Source organism: Schistocerca gregaria, chromosome 2 (assembly GCF_023897955.1).
Source record: "Schistocerca gregaria isolate iqSchGreg1 chromosome 2, iqSchGreg1.2, whole genome shotgun sequence".
NCBI lineage: Eukaryota > Metazoa > Arthropoda > Insecta > Orthoptera > Acrididae > Schistocerca > Schistocerca gregaria.
The window spans coordinates 594,290,305-594,305,545 of NC_064921.1; the positions used below are offsets into that span (position 1 = coordinate 594,290,305).

Genomic DNA, 15,241 nt, shown 5'->3' on the forward strand with positions numbered 1-15,241 from the left:
CCACCCCTTTCCCCGTTGTAGTGCAGTTGAAAGTGGACACATTTTGGCTTTTCTGTTCATTGCACTGCGTGACAGAGCCACTGAGAGCCAGGACTGGAATCGGGTAGCATATCTGATTGGGCCGCATTTCCAAATATAGCAACCCGATTTTATTATTTCAAAGCAGATTTGAGATGATTTAAGCGTAACATAATTCGCAGAATGTTGGAAATACACAAAAAATACTCATTGGGATGAAATATAAAATAAATGTATTTTCTTATTAAATATCAAATATATATTACAAATGCAGTTTGTACTGTTTTGTTCCAATATGTTGCACGATATATGGCGACGGAAGCCAAGTGAACTAACACTAGTTCATAGCGCAGTAGGTTGCATCAGAGCGCGCGCTAGTATACAGTATACACGGGGTATCATCGACCGCTGTTAACAGTATGAGGGCCGGCTAGAATGGCCGAGCTGTTCTAGGCGCTACAGTCTGGAACCACGCGACCGATACGGTCGCAGGTTCGAATCCTGCCTCGGGCATGGGTGTGTGTGATGTCCTTAGGTTAGTTAGGTTTAAGTGGTTCTAAGTTCTAGGGGACTGATGACCTCAGAAGTTAAGTCCCATAGTGCTCAGAGCCATTTGAACCATTTGAACAGTATGAGGCCGGTTGCGTGCGGCGCTATCCTGTCTTACAAAGTCAGTGAACACTCGAGGAAATTACACAGACTGTGACAAGTCATTTCATCGCATTAAGAAAGCAGATGCCCGCGAATGTATCAGCGAAGTGCTCCGACAGAGAGGAGAAAGTTGATATATAACTGTAATAAAGTAATTATTCCTAATTTTATGATTTTGTAGAGGACATGAACATAAACATTACTTATTGCTAATATACTGTCCGCAACTGCTTCGTTTTCTGTTCAAAAGGCAGCGCTCATCATTCAGATTTTGGATGCTTTAAACAATTAAATGTTGAAGTCAGTTGGTTAAACGCCACAGAATACAATCTGTGAAATATGATTACTTAGTTTTGGGTTAAGGCACATAACACTGTTTTTCTGCGAAAGTGCAGAAAGACAGCTTTCCTAATTGCAGTTCTGGGACTGAAAGTTAAATTTCCCGCCTCCAGAATTTGATTGCGAGCACATTTTATGCATTCACATTTCTGATTTCCATATACATTTCCAACAGAACCAGAATAGATTGCGTTACTTAAAAATTTAAATAAGGTTCACAAATATATTTGCAATTTTCATTATATTTACTTACAGTAATTTCGTAGAAAGGAAATAGCTGTTAGCACACTTGCATGATGTGCCATTGTTAAGATCGTGCTCTAAATATCACACTCGTCTGGCAATGAAATCTTTCCAGCGCTTTATACTGTAATTACAAGTTCAAAACGAGGCATTAATGAACATTGTTATATTAAGAGAAATGTTTCATTTCTGAAATAACAGAAAACTAGAAACATTCATTATAATACACCTTGTAGAATGTTCTATAACAATCAAAATAATTTGGAAATTAGTTTACGACTATTTTTTCTTTTACTACGTCCCAAATCTCCCAAGGAACACACCAGTCGGATGAATCATGAATGAGTGTACAGAGAACAAAAATGTCGAGAAAGGATGCCAGCGCCGTAATTCTTTCATGGAGTAGAAGACTGAAAGAATAGTAATAAACATTGGTTTGAAAACTTGTGATGACACTTACCAGGAACCCAAGACCACCACCGCTAGAGAACTGGATGATAGCTCGATCGAGACCTATACGCAAGAGTGAAAACTGATACGACAGGCTACTCAAAAATGAATTATTATAAAATGTACGTACCTACCATTTAACCTTATTTTTTAAATTAATTAATTTATTTATTTCACTTCACTTGAAAACAAACGGCTAAATATTACACTAACTGAGGAATGTCTGGTGCCAGTAATGCTGCGATATGGACTACCATGTCCTCACTCGTTCCCTGGCGTGCCCAACAAATTTCAGTAGACAGACATCAGCGTGCTCGCATGAAAATCGCAGTGAGTCATACGAGGGGCGCTATATTACAACCTACTTGCCTATAAAACTATCAATGGCACTTTGCAAGACTTCAGTTCAGGAAATGTTTGAATCACAGCATCAAAGTCTAATAACTTTGCCAAATTGTAGTCAGTTGCCAAGCTCTCGAAATGTGTGATGCGTAGGTGATTTAAGGCAATTGTGTAAGTGAGCCGGAGTGCGAATGACATTTGTGAATCAACTTCAGTGACTGGAAGAGACGCGCATAGCTGCACATACATTCAGAAATACGCTTGGAATTTTAAGCCCGTACATCTTATTCAAGAGGTCTAATGGTTCCAAATTAATATATTCAGAGTTCGCAGTATGAATTGTTTTTTATTTAATTTCTTCTGCTAAACCTGTTATGACATCTTTATGGAATTCATTGGCGACTAATTCGTATGCATCTGGGACCTGATCGTCCGTCATCTTTGACTATTTCCATAAAAAATAAAATTTTCACTGGTCCATATCTGGTTTTCATATCTGTCAGTAATGACATAAAAACATTTACCTCGAATAAATTTTCTGAATTCCCAGCTGTCACTTCATTCCTTTTTTTATCATGAAATGATTTCTCCTTCTTACCGCTCATCCCTGGAAATTCGGGATCGCCTGGTAACAGCTACAGATTCAGAGAGAATGGTGGCCTAATTTTCGTCAGGATATTTTACGTCATTTAATAAGCTCTCAAAGTGTCTTACTTCAACATCGACGGTAGCATTTCGAGTTTGTAGTAATTTGCTTCTGTAGTCAACTGGTACCAACAACTTCAGACAAATTGATGCTATGATTAAACATTCGAGAGATCTCACATAATCCAAAAGACGCCGTATCAAAAAAACATTTTTCAGTTGACAAATTTAGCTTACTGAGAGTTTCATCATCACACGTGACCTGCAATTGTCATTACAGCGTCAACCCGAGTGCTCAAGCTGGCATCAGAGATGAAATACAGAGAACTTCCAAAACACTATTTCACAGTTTCCCATCGTTGTGGACTGCAGCTGAACAGGCTGTAAAGAAGATGAATCACTTCCAAAAAAGTATTTGCTCCATGACAGCTCTCAGCTGCATGTACTCCATGTACGTTAAGGCTATGACAAGCATACAGAGAACATTTTGCAAGACCATTTCACTGAAAAAAATGTGTCTGAGTTTGCTTGTAAGACCCTCTCATTACTTCCGCCATCATAATATTGTCCACGGCATTCAATTATAGAAACTAGGTGTCTCACAAGTATTGAGCAAATTAAATGTACAGTAGCAATTCCTATTTTCTGGTTACAATCTACGAATTCCAAAAATCGTTCATTTATTTCATATGATCAATTTCCATATTGAAATAAATGTAACGTAGGATGAATATTCTCTGCTCAACTTTATTTGAACCAGGAGTAGCATCAAAAAGTAATTGAATAATAGCCGACGGCAGGGGTGGCCGAGCGGTACTAGCCGCTACAGTCTGGAATCGCGCTACCGCTACGGTCGCAGGTTCGAATCCTGCCATGGGCATGGATGTGTGTGCTGTCCTTAGGTTAGTTAGGTTTAAGTAGTTCTAAGTTCTAGGAGACTGATGACCTCAGAAGTTAAGTCCCATAGTGATCAGAGCCATTTGAACCATTTGAATAATAGCCAGTCAGAGACTGCGGCCACATGTGTGTGAGTTACATTTGTCTGAGTGCGCGTGTGTGTATGTACTTTGTCTATTTCCGACGAAGGGCTTGTTGGCCGAAAGCTCAGTTTCTGACTGTCTTTTTGTTGCACCTGTCTGCGACTCAGCATCTCCACTATATCGTAACAACTGTCCTTTTCTTAATATTATTGAATAATTCTTCTCATTTACACTCTGTTCCAAACTGGCACTTCTGACATGATGGGCACAATTAGAAATAAATACATACTCTCACTTGCAAACGCTCTCCATCTTCTTGTCCATCTCTGCCCTTGCTAATTTGTTTTGCATGAACTGGGTCACAATAAATTAAGAGCTCTCATTTTCCAAGGAAATTTCTGTTTTATGGCTCTCCAACTTTCTGAGACGAACCGCTGAAGGCCAAGCATTTCGGCCAGGAAATAATTTCACATCAAGTAACACGAGAATTTACATGTACTTTAGCTATTCTATGGACGAACGAACAAAAGTGTCACTTCTTCCTGGACAACTTTATGCTGATAAGTTTGATTTTCTGTTTACTCATGAATACAAAATACAGTGCCGGATAAACATTAATACACAATTTAGAGGATTCCAGTTCACTCAAGATTTATTCTTGCAACAGTGCATATGCTGTACACGAAATGGATAAGTTTACAAATCAACAGAAGAAGTGATTCTGAGGTATTAGGTATCGATCCATGTTGAAACACCATACTAGTACGTGTTGTAACCTCTACGGGCAGCAATGCAGTCGCTGGCTGTGGCATCCAGTCTGTCGTGCAGATGGCGAAAACTGTCCTGGGATATGTTACACCACGCCTGCTAGATCTGTTAAGTAGTTCTGTAAGAGCTGTTGCATGACGAGTCGCGCGAGTCACTTCTCGTCCCATCATATCCCACACGTGCTCCATTGGAGACAAGTCCGGAGATTGTGCTGCCCAGGGAAGTTGGTGAACGTCTTGTAGAGCACGTTGATTTTCATGGGCAGTGAGTGGGCGAACATTATCCTGTTGGAACTACACGCCACCTTCCTGTTGCAAGAACGGCAAAAGAACGGGTTAATTCTTCACGTAACGAGCGCTGGTTCGCGTCCCCTCCACAAACACCAAAGGTAAACAGGAGTTGTAGCTTATAGAGCCGCAGACCATCAGGCCTGAGGTGAGGCCAGTATATCATGGAGGAATGCACTCTACAAGAAAGCGCTCATCACGACCATCGTTTGCGTGCAGGCAGAATATGCTGTCATCACAGAAGACCACGGCTCGCCATTCCATCATCCAAGCGCTGCTCTGACGGCGGCACTCGTCGAGCCATGCACTTTGATGCTGGGACGTGAGTGGGCATACCCGTAGTCCCACTGCTAATAACTGGTTCGCAGCAGTTCGTGTTGACATCTGTGGGCTTATAAGCCCTATTATCCGTGCTGTAGTAGCTGTACAATCTGCCACTGCTGCCATTACAATACGACGATCGTGGCGGGCGTCTTTGATGCATGGACATCCAGAACCTCGTCTACGGATGTGAGAATGTTCACGTGATCAGTGTTACCAGCATCGTTGCGCAACCGACGCACCACTTCCAACTTAACGTGGCAATTCTCTGAAAGAACCATCCCGCCACACCGAAGGCCACAATTTGACCCCTTTCAAACTCGCTCATTTGTCTGTAGGAAGCGCGATTTTGTTTCCGTGGCATGGTTGTCTGCTTGCTTCATATGTTTGCACCACGCTGAGTCTTCTGGCCGTGAGCATTTCGTATTAAAGGGTAGACACAGATGGTGCTCTGGGAGCTATGGAATTACGTTATCTGTTGGCGGACGACGTTGAAACCATTATCAGTACATCAACTACCCCCATGTAGCAAATGCCGTCATCGGATCAACATCGACATTGTCTTCTCAAGTATATTAATTTTCGTCCGACAGTGTATTATCTATATATTTTGTGTAAAATCAGCTTGTGATGTGATGAAAAGTGCCTTATCTTTGAATGTTGTTTGCAATACTACCGAATTACTACGTTTCACAGCTGTTGCCATGTAAATTTGTTGGGGAAATGTTTTGGTAAGATTTCCAACAATATTTAAAGAAAGCACATTTTCTACTCCATCACAAGGTTGTTTTATTGCTCAATATGTATAGAGAATACTGTGCATTTAAGATTAAACATGCAAGAGAATGTATTATATGCAGTTGGTTTCTAAGAATCAGCTGGAAGTGAAAATGGAAAGCAGGAGCTAGATTGGCCATGCTGACGCCGGCATTATGTTGTTTTATTTATTGCATGATACAAAATTTATTTTTCAATAGGAGTCTCATATTTGCCATCTGAGCCTGGAGGATCTGCACCCTTGTGAGATTTTGACTTCCCATGGGACTCGTTTCCTGGGGGTTCCCTCACTCCTCCCCCACCTGAAATCCCCATCCTTGCCTCCTTTCGTCTGGGCCGCTGCCTGAGAAAAAACTGATACACCTAGTAGACACTCAATGTAACCTCGTCCAGTTGCGCCCCATCAGAAAACGCCTTTATCACATGCGTAAATCATACGAGTAACAGTTCTCTGGCAGATAGAACGGCCACCGGAGTGCATTAGTGTGGTTCTTATGTAATTCTGTCATCGGGCCTAGTAGGCTATATATGGGGCGTGAGCAGCGTCAGACATAGAGTAATCATTGTGAAGCACACCAAGACGCCCCATGCTCATGACTCACCGTTCTCTGCACCTGTCAGAGTTTGAAAGCCGACTCACGGTCGGTCTCCATTTGGCCGGCTTGTCTATTCGTGCAATGTCCAGCTTTGTGGGGCATTCGAACGTGACAGTGATCCGATATTTGAATGCATGGAACATGAGAGCAGCCATACTCGTCGTCAAGGTTGTAGTCGACGACGCCTGACTGTCAGTAGGGAGCATCAGCGAACTGTGCACCAAACACATTGTACTCCTGTCATTGGAGAAGAGGTAATGAATGTCCTGCAACATTCCGTGTCATCCCGAACCATTGGTCAGCAACCGGGCTTGGGAATAACTGTCGTATGTGTAGACTGCCGTTAACACCGCAACATAAACGGCTGCATTTGGAGTGGCGCTGTACCAGGAAGCGCGGACTGCTGATGTCTGACATCGTATTGTGTCCAGCGATGAATCGCGGTTCCGCACTACCCCGTATGGCCACCGTCGGGGAGTAAGGCATCTACCTGGGAAGAGGCCCGTTTCTTCTAATGCTTTGCGAGAGGCAGCAGGTGTGGGCAGTCATCGGGTGTCACTTCTGGTAGTGTTTGGGGGAACTGACGGCACAATTGTACAATACGGATATATTGTGTCCTCATGCGCTACCTCTGATACGACAGTATTTTGAGGGCATTTTTCAACAGGAGAATGCTACACATATGACATGTATCTCCATGAACTGTGTGGATGACGTTGAGGTACACCGGTTGGCCAGGAAGAAGCCCACATCTGCCCCATATAGTACGTATGTAGGACCAGATTGGATGTAAATTCGCCTCAGTGCTAGCAGCTATGGTATCAAGGGCAAGTTAAAACAGTTGTAGGCTATCTTGTAAACCATTCCACACCAAATCGGTACTTACAACCAGATCAGAGAAATGTCACACTGCGAAAAGTCTTTTGAACTTTGGCTCGATTTTTACTACCACTGCAATAACATCACACACCCTTCCAGACAGTGATGTTTCCTTCGGTTTCTTGATATCTAATTCCATTGGGGACTGTATGCACCACAACCGTATTATTGCCAATATATTTCGAATAAATGGCAGCATCGGTCGTAAGTCTTGAAATCCTTAATTTTACAGATAGATTTCGGTCACTGTGTGACCATCTTCAGAGCTAAAAGTACTTAAGAACCATCAGACACGAGGATCTTAACACAAATGTGGCCCTGTTTATAACCACCATCAAAAAATACAGAAACAGAAAATATATGCAAACAAACAGATTCTCGTAGATATCAAATTATTCGAACCTTATTTCTTATGTATGCAGTGAAAGTGAAGGTATGTTGGAAGTAATCATCGCAGTACGCGTTACACCTGAAACAAAATATTGTGCTATTATGAATGGTCTTACAAAGTTCAAATAATTTGTGCCGGATCGGGACTCGAATTCGGATTTCCAGCTTGTCGCGCGCGGTTGCCTTAACCACTTCTTCTGTCCGAGAACGTTTCCAGGAGCGATTCAAACATCCATATGTCATACTGTCTACGACCGCATAACTCGCAACTTTACTTGGATCCTCGCCCCAGGGTTTCAACAAGACGAGGCGTATTCAACATTAGTATTACAGTTGTCATTTTGCCCTTCTATGCTTTTGGCAGTGTGTAAACAAACAGAGATTGTTGCCGATCTCCCAGCTGTACTAAATTTACAGGGTGACAATTACTGAACTACATGAAATAAAATCCTCACAACTTCTAAACGGTTTGCGTTAGCACATTCAATCTGCACGGTTGATCGCGGGGCATGATGGGAATTAGTAAGTGCATGTTGGTTTGGTTTAGCTACGAAGCTCACTTTCGTGAGTTCGACAATACGCACAATTAGCGCATTTGGGGGCCTGAGAATCCGCATTTCGCGATCAAGATGTCTCTTCACCCTCAATGGGTGACTGTGTGGTGTGCAATGTCCAGTCACGGAATGTTCCTTGATGGCACGATGACTGCCAAACGATACGTGAAGGTTTTGGAAGATGATTTCATCCCCATTATCCAAAACCACCCTGATTTCGACAAGATGTGGTTCAAGCAAGATGGACTTCGATCCCATTGAAGCAGGAGAGTGTTTGATGTCGTGGAGGAGCACATTGGGGACCTCATTCTGGGTCTGGGGTGCCCAGAGGCCACTGGCGTGGGCCTCGGTTGGCCGCTATATTCTCCGGATCTGAACACGTAAGATTTTTTTGTGGGGCTACGTTAAAGACTAGGTGTACAGCAAAACCCCTAAAACCATTGCTGAGCTGAAAGCAGCCATTCTGGAGGCCACTGACAGCATCGATGTTTCGACACTTCAGCTGGTCATGCAGAATTTCGCTATTTATCTGCACCACATCATCGCCAATGATGGCACGCATATCGAACCGATGGCAATAGTATCTATCCCTTTTGTAGGCAACGTAAGTTACAAATTAGGGCGTTTGCTTAGAGCCTATAACTTTAGGGTAGCCTTTTCTACCAACAACAATCTGCACAAGAATTTAATCCACTCGTTGCAGATCACAAGTGACAAACTTTCTCAGTCTGGTGTGTATAAAGTTACTTGCGGTGACTGTCCGAAATTTTATATCGGTCAAACAGGCCGAGCTCTCATGACTAGATATAAAGAGCACATCCCCACCAGAAGCGGTGATGGCACGAGGGGTTCCACTTACGCAGAACACCTTATACAAATGGCTCATGCGCCAAGTCCTCCGTCTAATATAGAGTTGCTTCATGCTGAAGTTAAGGGCTTAAAATTGGACATCTTAGAGGAAATGCAAATTTTTAAACACCTGCAGTATGCCAAAGACGATGTCCTCAACGATCAGCTACAATTAAAAAACAGAAATTTCTTTGAAGGTTTCTGTCCCTTACTTAATTCTTTTCATTAAACCACATGACGTGGAAGTTGGCTGATGCATGCACAGGTTGTTGATTGTTAACGGATGATAACGATGCCCCTCCCCCTCTCTTTTTTGGCACCTTTCCCTTTCTGTGAGTTGAAGGTTTGGTTAGCCAAGATGAACGCCTTTCGGTCATCGTAAGTTCATATCGTTGCGCGCTTTTAAGAAGTATTGTATCTTCGTTGGCTTCTATATTTATAAGATCGTGGAGCCAAGATATGTCCTAAATCTTTTATGTTTTTTGATTACGGCCTGCTCAACCACTTAGCATTTTGGCGATGTAGCGATAGTGATGGTTTCTGTTAGCAGAAATTGTGTGGTTTTATCCGTTAACAACATTTGAGATTTTCTTTCCACCGCCCCCCCCCCCCCCCTCACCGCCCCCACACCATTATCCGTTAAGGTGTCAAGTTTTGCAGACCGTTTGCTCTGTGAGTTACAACTTAATGGTTCCCGCATGTAGTATGGTTTGGAACCGATTGCACTTTACTATGTCCTCATGCATAGCCATTTCTGTATGTTAGTTGTAATTTTTACCTAATTTTAGTGCCTCCATATTAGTTAGTGGCTGATGCACGACCTGTGCGCAATGTTGGTCGAGAATTAATATGTCGTAATTTCCGCATCAATGCTTGTATCACTTAGTATTTGGGCGACAACTTTTTGTAGTTACTTAGGCCCCGATTCATGTTAACTGTTGTATCCCGTTTCTATGCATAAGAAGAGCGTTTCTTAGCCGCGCGCATGCGCAGAGATTGTCGACAGTCGCTCAGGGGAACAGCTGGCGAGGCTTTAGTGCAGTGGAGAGCCTGTGACCCATCGCACATTGGCTGGGGCGAGGCAGCACACACAGTTAAGTAGTGTTATTGACTTGGTACGGATGTACCGGTTAATGTTAATAAATTTTATGGGGACCTGCCGTTGTGGGTGTTCATTTTAGAAATTGACTATGCCCATTTAGGCAAACTGTTTTTTATTTTGTTCTGAAGAAGGCGTGGTTATCCACGTTGAAACCTGGGTAATCACCGGGAATTTTCGCAATCGAAGCGGATTATTCATAATTTATTTATTAAGGAATGTGTTAAATCTCCAGAATGTTTACGAAGAATACCCTGTTTAGTAGCCAGTATACATGATGCATATTCGTAGCTGTGTCTTGCTGGTATTTCTCCAAACTAAGCATGCATATCTAACATTAAGTTCAAATGGTTCTGAGCACTATGGGACTTAACATCTGTGGTCATCAGTCCCTTAGAACTACTGAAACCTAACTAACCTAAGGACATCACACACATCCATGCCCGAGGCAGAATTCGAACCTGCGACCGCAGCGGTCACGCGGTTCCAGACTGAAGCGGCTAGAACCGCACGGCCACACCGACCGGCTTAACATTAAGTATTTCCTTTATAGGCAACTGCTTGACATGATTCAAAAGAGTACTGTACACCCTATCATCTGTTGCGACGAACATTAAAACAGCGAAGCTGTTCTGGTACTCTGAGGTAGTTTAAGCTCATGTTAAGACCAGGTGTCTCAAGCAGCCGCGGCTCATTTTTGAGAGTGACAGGGTGTGTGTATCTCGCTAATGATGTAGGCAACGCGTGCCACAGGGGCCTTGCTATGCTGCCAGCTGCGCGTTCCCGTTGCACGGGCTATGCACCCCAGCACCTGCCAGGCGACACTAATTGACCGGGTGCGTTTTAGTACCGTAGTGTGTTCAAAATTGTTAGGACTGGTAGCTACGAAGGAAGTAGTACGCTGAGGCCCACACGGGAGGTGCGGCACGCGTTCTGCCAATTTAACCACTCGTGGTTGTCAAACCTTGATTTCTACAACACTTCTCACTGCAGTTTTAAGCAGCTTGCTAGTTCCGCGTCATCGTTCTTTGCAGCCTGTGATTTCCTTTTATTTTTTACGGTTCCAGTGTTCATTACTTTAATTTGCTGTTACTGTTATTTGCTGTCTGGTAACGAGCAATGTTAGTGGCAAGTTGTGAGAGTACTAGTTCGACACCCTTCTCTTGACCAGGGTTTGCCGTTCGACCTGTGTTGAGAGAAGTGGTTTGTGGGCTATGTGCCTACTCTGAGACTGAAAAATTTAATGAGCTAAGGCTCATTACCTTATTAAGCGAAGTAAAAAGTAATGCTGAGAGTGCTATGTTTCCTTCCTGGGGAGGTATGCCTCTACATCGCATTTTTGGCCCAAGCTGCATAGCCTTTTGGCCCACCAGCGACAGTCAACTATCCAGTCTCTGTGCTCTGATCCACTGGTCCTCACAGAACACCTCGCGGCACACTTTGCATTGTCGTCCTCTTCCTACACTGCTGCCTTCCTAAACACAGGATTTAACAGATCCCACTCTGTTTCATCCTGCACCACTTTGATCCCTATGATGCACCTTTCATTGAAATGGAATTGGTGCAGGCTCTTCGCTCTTCATGAACACAGCCTCAGGCCCGGATTCCATCAACAACCAGATGACCCAACACTTGGACGTCCCCCAGAGGCAACAGCTCCTCAGGGTCTTCAACCACATTTGGCTCACAGATGCTTTTCTATCACAATGACGATACGGTATAGTTACCCCTGTCCTTAAGCCCAGGAAAATCCCGACGTCTCTCGACAGCTACCACCCAATTAGCCTGACGAATGTACTTTGTAAACTACTGGAAAGGGTGGTCAACTTCAGATTATGTTGGGTACTCGAATCTCGGGGCCTTTTGTCCCCGTATCAGTGTAGCGTCCGGGCAGGGCGATCTCCAACTGACCATTTACTCCGATTGGGATCAGCCATCCGACAAGCTTTTACTCACCGCCGGCATCTTGCCGCAGTCTTCATTGACCTATATAAGGCGTATGACATGGCTTGGCGCCATCACATTTCAGTTACCCTCCATGACTGGGGCTTCCGTGGTCTCCCGATTTTTACCCTGGAGTTTTCATCTCACCGACTCTTCTGGGTTCGAGTTGGCACTTCACTCAGCGCCCCTCAGATTCAGGACAATGGTATCCCTCATGGTTCTGTGCTGTGTGTCACACTCTTCCTCATTGCCATCAATGGGCTTGTGACCTCTGTTGGGACTCTGGTTACACCGGTATTTTACGTCAACGATTTCTGAATCTGGTGCAGCTCCCACTAGGTAGCGTCTGCTGAGCGCCAGCTCCAAAGAGCCATTCAGCGGACCTCTGCATCGGCCACCGCCCGTGGTTTTCAATTTTTTCTCTCCAAAACGCGGGTTATCCATTTTTGTCGTCGACCCACAGCACACCCCGATCCAGAACTTTATTTAGGCAACCAGCTCCTCGATGTTATAGCAGAGTCCAGTTTCTGGATCTTATTTTTGATAACAAGCTCACATGGCTGCCCCACATTCGCCACCTAAAGACTACGTGTAGCCGGAAGCTTAATGCTTTCCACCTCCTGGCCCACAAATCTTGGGGGGCAGACCGTTCTACTCTTCTCCATCCTTACCACACTCTGGTCTTGTCCAGTCTACATTGTGGTAGTCAGGTTTATAACTCAGCAACTCCTTCCTCTTTGAAACTCCTTGACTCTGTCCATCATTGTGGGCTGCGTCTGGATATTGGTGCATTTCGCACTAGAGCCGTTGATAGTCTCCTCACATCTGACAGAGCCAACTCCTTGTTTCTTACGCAGTCACCATTCGCCTATTCCCTGACCATACTGTGTACCCTGTGCTCATCGCCAATGAGGGATATATCCCCCCTAACACCTGCCCACGGGTGGGATTGCCTGTTGGCTTGCGTCTCACTTCTAAGACTATCGGTAAGTGGTATACTCCTACTGGCTTTGAACACAATTTATTGCCGGTATGATGTAGCGTGTTCACAGCAGAGCTTCTAGCCATTCACAGGGCCCTTCTTTTTGCTTCTCAGGCTTCCCTCCGTAGTGTTTTAATTTGTTCAGACTTCGTGAGCAGCCTGCAGGCTGTCGACTGATGCTACCTTCGTCACTCTTTGATCTCCGCTATCCATAACCTTCTCTTTGCCCTTCATTGTGCCGCCTGTTCTGTTGTCTTTCTCTGGGTCCCAAGCCATGAGGGCATCCCAGGGAATGAACTGGCTGACCGGTTGGCTAGGAAGCAGCTACTTGCCCTCCATTTCCTTTCATGATTCCAGCTACAGATACAAGGATCTACGTCTAATCTCTCTTTGCCCAAAAGTGGAATGCCATCTCGAGCGCTACTGCTCATAGTAATAAACTGAGCAAATCAAGGAGTCTACTGCAGTTTGGCGCTCTTCCTTCCGCGCTTTACGCAGTTTACACATTGGTCATACCTGTCTCACCCATTGTTTCCTTCTACGTAACGACTCAGCCCCACAAAGTGGTTGTGGAGAAACACTGACGATATCTCACATATTGATGGAATGCCCCTTCTTTCGGCCCTTCGTATTAAGTATAGTCTGCCCGATTCCTTAAATTTAATATTAGCAGGCGATCTACGGATTGTTGGACTGGTGCTCGGTGAAAGTGGTTTTTATTTCCAGATAGAAGGTTCTGCTTTGGTCTTGGAGCAGGGATGGGTTTGTTGTGGTTGGGACTTTTTACAGTCTTCTCGTTCTGTGACTCCAGGACGGTCTGCTTTTTTTCAGTTTTTAAATTTGGTCTCACCTTTTATGCCTTTACTGTGTGTTTTATTATAACTATTTTATAATTTGACTCCACTGATTGGATCCGTCAACTTTTCGCAGACCCTCTTTCTTCTGTGACTCATTTCATAATTGCGGGACTGATGACCTCGCCGTTTGGTCCCATAACTACTCTCAATTATCAATCAATCAACGTCGCGAGTAGACTGAAATACGTCGTGAGAAGTCTGAACCAGAAAAGTCTGTAGTTTACGTATTTTGCATCATGACTATGTCAGACTTAATAGTTAAAGCATTGTGTGTGGAAATGAAACAACCAGGACAACGAAATCGGCGTTTTGATTTATATGGCAAGGAAATGTATGAGAGTGCTCTTTTCTTTGGATCCCAATATAATAATTTTTAACAACTAGAAGACTGCTTCTCTGATGTCGTCTTTTATTTGTGCTAGCTTCTTTTGAAAATAAGACAAAATTGATCTTATACCGGGTGTTAAAATTAAAGTGCAGCTACTCACTAAAGTCCAGTGTGGGCTGTAATTACCGTGTATCAGCGAAACTTGGCAAATACGCTAATATGTTAATGCGAAACCGACTCACGCTGGACAACAAATTAGCTCCAGTTGTGGCCACCATGTGCAGATTGGCGCTGTACACTGTTTCGTGTGACAGTATGACATCCACGCTGTCATTTGACAAGCCGCAGCATGAGTGAACAGTGTGGCTATCAAGAGGATAGAGCGTGCCCTGGTAGACTGTTTTATGCGGACGACAGCGATTACAGTGCTGCATTGAGAGACAGTACCGCCGACTGTAAAATCTGAGTAGAGACCCGATGTCATTAAATGGTTTAAAGAAGATGATAATGAAATTCCAGAACACGGGCGAGCTTGGTGTGGCACCTGGAAGAGAAAGGAGTCCTATACCGATGGGAGCAATGACGAGGTGGCTGTTGCTGTAACTGACCGCGCAACATGTGCCCCGTGTAGTGTCACGAGAATTGTCCATCCCATGGTCAACAGTCTGTTTTACACTGTTACCCGTACAAGATTCAGACGCTATAGGAACTGAAACATCATGATCCTCAGCAATGTTCAATTTGCTCTTCGGTTTCGGGCACAATTCTTAAGTTGGTGACATGCGGCCGGGCGATGTTCCGTGGAGTGGCGAGGCAGATTTTGCACTACAGGGTGCAGTGAATACACAAAACTGCCGAATTCGGGGTGCTGTTATACTGCGCGTTGTGTAAGTAGAGCCATTTTAGTCTACATATATGACTGCGTGATGTGGATTCGCAAGC

General features: G+C 44.1%; 1 protein-coding gene across 1 annotated transcript in view; it reads left to right on the forward strand.

Annotated features, from left to right (window-relative positions):
- The window catches only part of LOC126334510 (endoribonuclease ZC3H12A-like), a 510,441-nt gene that overhangs the window by 246,448 nt on the left and 248,752 nt on the right, over positions 1-15,241 (forward strand). The window lies entirely within an intron of this gene.